The following is a 6,000-nucleotide window of genomic DNA, read 5'->3' as shown; positions in this document are numbered from 1 at the left end:
ACATTCTCATGAGTGGCAACCCAGCAGCTGGTTGCAAGAGGAATAAAAATGTGTGAAGCATTTTGAGTGCTAAATTCATACAAGATTTTCTTGACCACCTCCCAGATTATTTTTTGGTGGAATTGGGGGATACAGCACAATCGACTTGAAATACATGTGAAGTCTGATACGTGGAGGGGGAAAGGATTGATGTGCTGAATAGAGACTGTGTGCAGTGCATTCTACATGTGTCAGGCAGGACTGAGAGACAGGACTCTGATTTGTGCTAGCAGGCGAATTTCTCTGTGCTTTAATAACGTGCTCCTACAAAAGTTATGGGGCTTTTGGGTTTTGTCTTTGCGTTTTCATCTTCAGCTGCTGTTACGGTGAGCTGCTGGCAAGTAGTGGGAAGGTGGTAGGCTCTTCATTAGAGCTTGCCCTTGTCCTCTTCCATGAATACATACAGCACTCTGATTTAAAACAGTCCTAATTTTGTCTCCTTCAGTCACAGAAACTGTTGTTTATAAATGGAGGTTAATCCCATTTAAGAACTGGATTAGTAGAGATGCAGTCATTTAACCACAGATGCCTAAACTTGGGTTGAGGTAGTTCTCAGATAGTCCTGGCTGGGATTAATGCTCAGCTGACATTCTGTATTGAGACAGGTTCACGGCAGGCTGTGCACTGCCGAAGTGTAAAACTAATGGACCTCACCATGACAGCAGTTGTATGCTTGGCCTGCTAAATGACTGTGGGTTTTGTAGAAACAAAGGCAAGTAAAAGATCTTTGTGTGTTGCATGAACCTGATTTTGCCTCAGAGAAGGCAATTATAAAGGTAACACAGAAGATAGCTGATGCTTTGCTGTCTTTGGTTAGCTCAATACCGAGCAGAGTGTGAGCATGGTATGCTGGTAATTACTGCAGAATTTCCCCAGGCACCAGCAAGATCTGCTCCTTTCAAGGATAACAGGCTTGGGGTTGCTGGTTGGATTGGCACTTGTGCTTTTATCTTTCTTCTCTGAACCTTCCTTAAAGGTATTTATCTTTTAAGGGACATACAGCTAAAGGCATGTTAGCAAATCCTGGAGCCTGAGCTTTGCAGGAGCAGATGTAGGAAGAAAGATTAGAATCAGTCTGAGCTTTGAGGGGGTGGGACAGGGGATTCCCTATTCACTGAATAAAGACGTTATCTGCTTCAAACAGTGGTGTGACAAATGCACCTTCCTCGAGCACAGTCCCTATTGAGTTCAGTTAAAAATCTTCCTTAAGGCAGGGCAGCAAAGACAGATTTCAAAATAATTGTATCATGTTTTAAAAACAAAACCAAATCCACAAAAAACACGAGAAGCAACTGATCAAGTCAAACAAATGCGGTTATCAAGATAACGAGCTTTTAAAGATTAGCAATGCTTAAAGTTGTAGGACGGAACAAGAACAATCCAAAATACGTGTTTTGCTTGAGGTTCCTCCCCCCAACACAAAATAGATGCTTCTCATAAATAAAAGATAGATAGCAGCAGTGCTATGGGGACCCATTTAGTAAGAGCAGTTTGCGTTCTTTATGGATAAAATGCAGAAGTTGCACCCAGAATTGCTTTTAAAGCAATGTGTAAAATATATTGTTAATGTCTATGTAGTAATCTGAACAGGAATGATGCACATTTTCCATTGGGAACTTTTGAAGACTGTTTATGCTCAGCTCCAAAAGGTGGATTTCTACAATGTAGGGCAAGGCTATATTTGGAACCTCAATATAATCCTATTTTTTTATATAAGAAAACTATGTAAACTATGGGCATACTCCCTTGGTTTTGGTTTCAGAAATTTAAACCAAGACTACTTCTTTGTTAGATAAAAGCAAAGCTTAACTGAAAAGGACAATGAAAACAGTGATTGAAAACATATTCTTTCATTTGAGTGAGTGCACTCGAGGGAATTGGATTATGTTTGCTTCAGAGTTTGGTGGGCAATGCTCTGCTTGGCAAGCATTTTGCTTCAAGTGCATTTTTATATGACTTTTCTGATTGAGAGCTTCAGAAAATAAGCTGTAGAGGAGGGAGAAAGCAAAACACGTAGATGCAGAAGAAAAGTATCAAGTCCCATCTTAAGAGATCTAATCGCTCTTGAAACATCTCAAAATGTGTCAACCATATTTAGAAATAGCTACATTAAAAAAGAAGAAAGCTTGATCCTATTAACACTGTAAATCATGGAAAGCAGTGAAAACTAATATTTATGAGGGGGATTGTGAAAGCTTGTGTGACAGTTGGAAATTACATCACTGTTGATGTTTCAAATTCTTGTGTAAAGTAATGCAATACTGTGTTTAGGAATGAATGAACAAATGATTGTGCTGTGCTAAGCATACTCTACATGGATAAACTGGGTTGAGCTATTTTATATCTCTTGTCTTTGCTTATGTTACTTTGCAGTATACAGTCCCATATGTTTCAATGTAAATATAGAAAACTCAGTTCAGTGTATGTATTTTTATTCCAGATACAGACCCACGTGTATTAGAGAAACAAGAACTTCAGCAGCCAACCTATGTTGCTTTAAGTTACATTAACAGGTAAGTGTGGTTATTTTTCAGGTATAACTGATCTTGGTTTGCACAATATGTGTATATATCCGTATGCCAAAATGGTATGCTTATGTATGCACTCTGTTTTGTTTTATGTTATGTGATGCCGTGATAACGCCTGTTTGGGAAAGACGGTTGAATTAGAATTTAATTTTTTTATCACCTTTATATAGGGCACAAGTAGCACTTCAGCTGCACTGTTCATATGCTTAGGGGATGAGATTTTAGCCTTTTATGTTTAAGCTAAATCTTGTTCCAAACAAGATAATTTGTCTTTGCTTAATTTTCTGCTTTCTTGTACTCTACACAAGTGAGTAGAGAAAGACTTTTTTTTTCCTCCCAATTAACTGATAGTAACTGTCTAATATGTAAGAGAATTTTTTATGCTACTTTGGAATTTTTTTCAACCACAGTGTATATTTTTAAAAATCTTGCTTACCAGCCCTATATAACCTAAAACTTTGAAAATTTTAAGAAATTAAACCAATTTTTAAAGCATTTATCTAAATCACAGAGCCTTGGCTTTTCAGTTACTGACTGATGGCAGAACTGAAACCTCCAGAGTACTTCAGCATGGAGGAATGGAAGGGTTGCTCGTGTCTCAGGCTGTGTTATGGTAAAGAGCAGCCTGAGAGCTGTTCCTTATTTTCCTTCTCACCTAAGCACATTGCAAAATTCAATGAAGGTAGCTCAGATTATTTTTTCCTCTGGAAGGAGAGTGACGCATGGAGCATGCTGTATGGCTGGGAAAAATGGCAAGATTTTGTGCAGCTGCAGTGCCCGTTTTTCAGTACGTTTTCCAAACTGTCTTCTAATCCTAAATGAACACTGCAAGGGTAGTGTAATTCCTCATTTTAAACCCTTTTTCCTGTTCTAGGTAAATCAACATGCTGCGGTCCGGGGATTGTTTTGCCTTCTTTTATATCATACTTTTTTTTTGATCAGGCATACTGTGGTTGAAATTTGCAGTTAGTTGCATTTTGGAAATGTATTTCTCAAAAAATACACTGTATGGGATTTATTGGCTTTTATACATGGGACGCCAGTTTCCTTTTGTATCTTTGCTGTGTAGAGGATGAGATACAAACTCACAAGCCTGGAAGATTAACCCAAAATATAGTTCAGGATAAAGTGAGTTGATTCAAACTCTCATGGGTTATACATAGCACAAAATTTTTCCTTCTAATTCTACTTCATGTTAAAAATTGGAAAAAAAAACCCAAACAACCTAACCAAGTGCAACAAACGTTTTCAAACACAGAAACCACCGTTTGGCTTTGTATAATATTTGCTGTAGAGAAAGGGTGTTGAGGGGGAGCGGGGGAGAGAAGACTTTGAGGTGTGAAAGTAAGAAGTGGTGGTCACTTGGTAAAATGACTAAATTTTCTCCACTGCATGAAACTATGATGATTAAGAATAGCGGGTATTGACATGATTTCCTGCTTGGCAAGTAACTCCTGTTCTTCCTGGAGACAGTCCTACCCTTAAAAGTATATTTTGAAATTAACCATGACCCTTTTTAACGCTTATTTCTGTTGATCTCATTTAAGGTATAAAACTTGGGGTTTTCCCCCCCCAAGATGCAGGTTTGGTATGTTGTTGTGTATGTTGATGTGTTTCCCTCTTTCCGTTATATACTTGGGCATTTTCTCTTGTTGCTTCTGTGATTGTTTTACTTAATGTGAGGGAGAGGGATTTTTTTAAAAAAAAATTAGGGAAAAGCTGTTTTAAGACCACAGAAAGTGCCATGGGACTTGGTTGTACGATTTGGAATCAGACTACTTTTAAAGTAGTTTAAAAGTGATACATCATCTAGATTTCATGATTTTGGTACCCTTTTTAACTGAGTGCTGTGTGATGGGAGAGTTTTAGTCACTCACTACATATTTTGTCCAAACTTTCTTACCCTTTCAATTCTGAGAAACAATTCTGCAGAGCTGAATTGAGTTGTTCTTAAAGTAAAACCCAATCTGAATTGACTCTTATTTAAACCAGCTGCTATTTAATTGCTGTTTTAATTGTATTTTAATTTTTTTTCCAAAGTGCTTATGTCTTTCATTGAACCACCTGCTCTATGCAGCTCAAGCTCTTGAGGGAGCAGCAATATCTATTACACTACGAGACATGCCTTTCTATTTCCCACTACATATGCCAGAGCCGAGTTCTGCTTTGTTGTCGCAGGCTATGAACTCAGATTTTGTAGCCTAATACATGTCATAAACATGTTGCATACTGTTAGATATCAAACACCAGATACTGCTGCACTTTTTTTAAACCCGGGCTTTTATGGCTTCCAAGTGGAACTGAACTTAGCTTGGTTCCTGCTGCGAGTTCCAGACCTTAAAACAATCTTCCTCTGCAGGTTTGTATATTCAATATGTTCTGTGTGGGCCATGCGCTCTTGTGGACCCTGGGAAAATAGGGACTTCTGATTCTCAGGGACTGTCAAAATTGCATGATAAGATGTACGCTTAATATATGTTGTGGTAGAAAGATTAAGTGGGTGTGCTTTATGCTCTGCCGATTGCCCTGTTATATGGTGGCCATTATAAGCTAAACCAAACAAAACATAAATCTGGGTTGTCTGGTTTGATAGCTGGGAGGATAAAGTTATCAGTAAAGCAGATAGTAGAGACGGAAGGGTACAGGAGCCTTTGTTTCCAACCTGAAACGTACTCTGTTTCCATTTCCTTTCTACCTCTGGTTATTTTCTCAGGCATATTAATATGGCAATACTGTATGTGCCCTTAAGTTCTGAAACAACCTTCAGATTGTAGACGTCTGAATCTATAAGGTTCGGTCTCTTTCTCTGCTGGAGATTTACTGCTGTTACAGCCTTCAGTAACTACACACAGATGCAGCTTCCATAGTGTGTGATCCTCATGTAGACAGATAACGTTCCTTTTAAAACCAGTGGGCAAAATATAATTTATAGGTCATAATGGTTTATTATCGCTACATCAAACACTTGCACCAGGCACTGACTGAATTGCCACAAATCCTTTTCTCAGACGAAGTTTAGTGTAGCCTTAATGCAGTCCCCAGTATTGATGATTGTTCCCTACTAACTTATGGTTTGCAGTCTTAGAAGTCAAAACTGGAGTCAGTAAGGCACGCTACTGCTAAAGCAGATGCAGTTCATCTGCTTCCGCTCTGTAAATACAGGAGTGGTTTGTCTGCAAGTAGTTCAGTGGTGCTGCTACATGAATGGGATGCTGGCTGTGATCTGTCAGGAGTAGTTGCAAACGAGCACTTGGGCCAACATCCTCCACTGCTTCACAGAGGTATTTCCTTTGTATATGGGTCAAGACACCTTTATATTTTGCATTGCATTGAAATGCAGTGATTACTGGCAATAATTAATATTGCTTATACTACTACTTAGATACAGTATTTACAGCTTTAAGTTAACTAATGTGACTATGAGTTTTCCTTG

At 38.5% G+C, this 6,000-nt stretch overlaps 1 protein-coding gene across 1 annotated transcript in view; it reads left to right on the top strand.

Moving 5' to 3' along the window:
* The first annotated feature begins 2,484 nt into the window (after nt 1-2,484).
* The window catches only part of JAZF1 (JAZF zinc finger 1), an 88,836-nt gene continuing 85,320 nt past the window's right edge, over nt 2,485-6,000 (top strand). Inside the window, exon 1 of the mRNA XM_009887186.1 lies at nt 2,485-2,552. The gene's annotated coding sequence lies outside the window, so the exon portion shown is untranslated. The remainder of the gene's footprint in view (nt 2,553-6,000) is intronic.

This window comes from Charadrius vociferus, unplaced genomic scaffold (assembly GCF_000708025.1).
Source record: "Charadrius vociferus isolate BGI_N301 unplaced genomic scaffold, ASM70802v2 scaffold366, whole genome shotgun sequence".
Taxonomy (NCBI): Eukaryota; Metazoa; Chordata; class Aves; order Charadriiformes; family Charadriidae; genus Charadrius; species Charadrius vociferus.
Note: the sequence above shows the minus strand (reverse complement) of the source record. Positions and strands in the feature narration are given on the sequence as shown.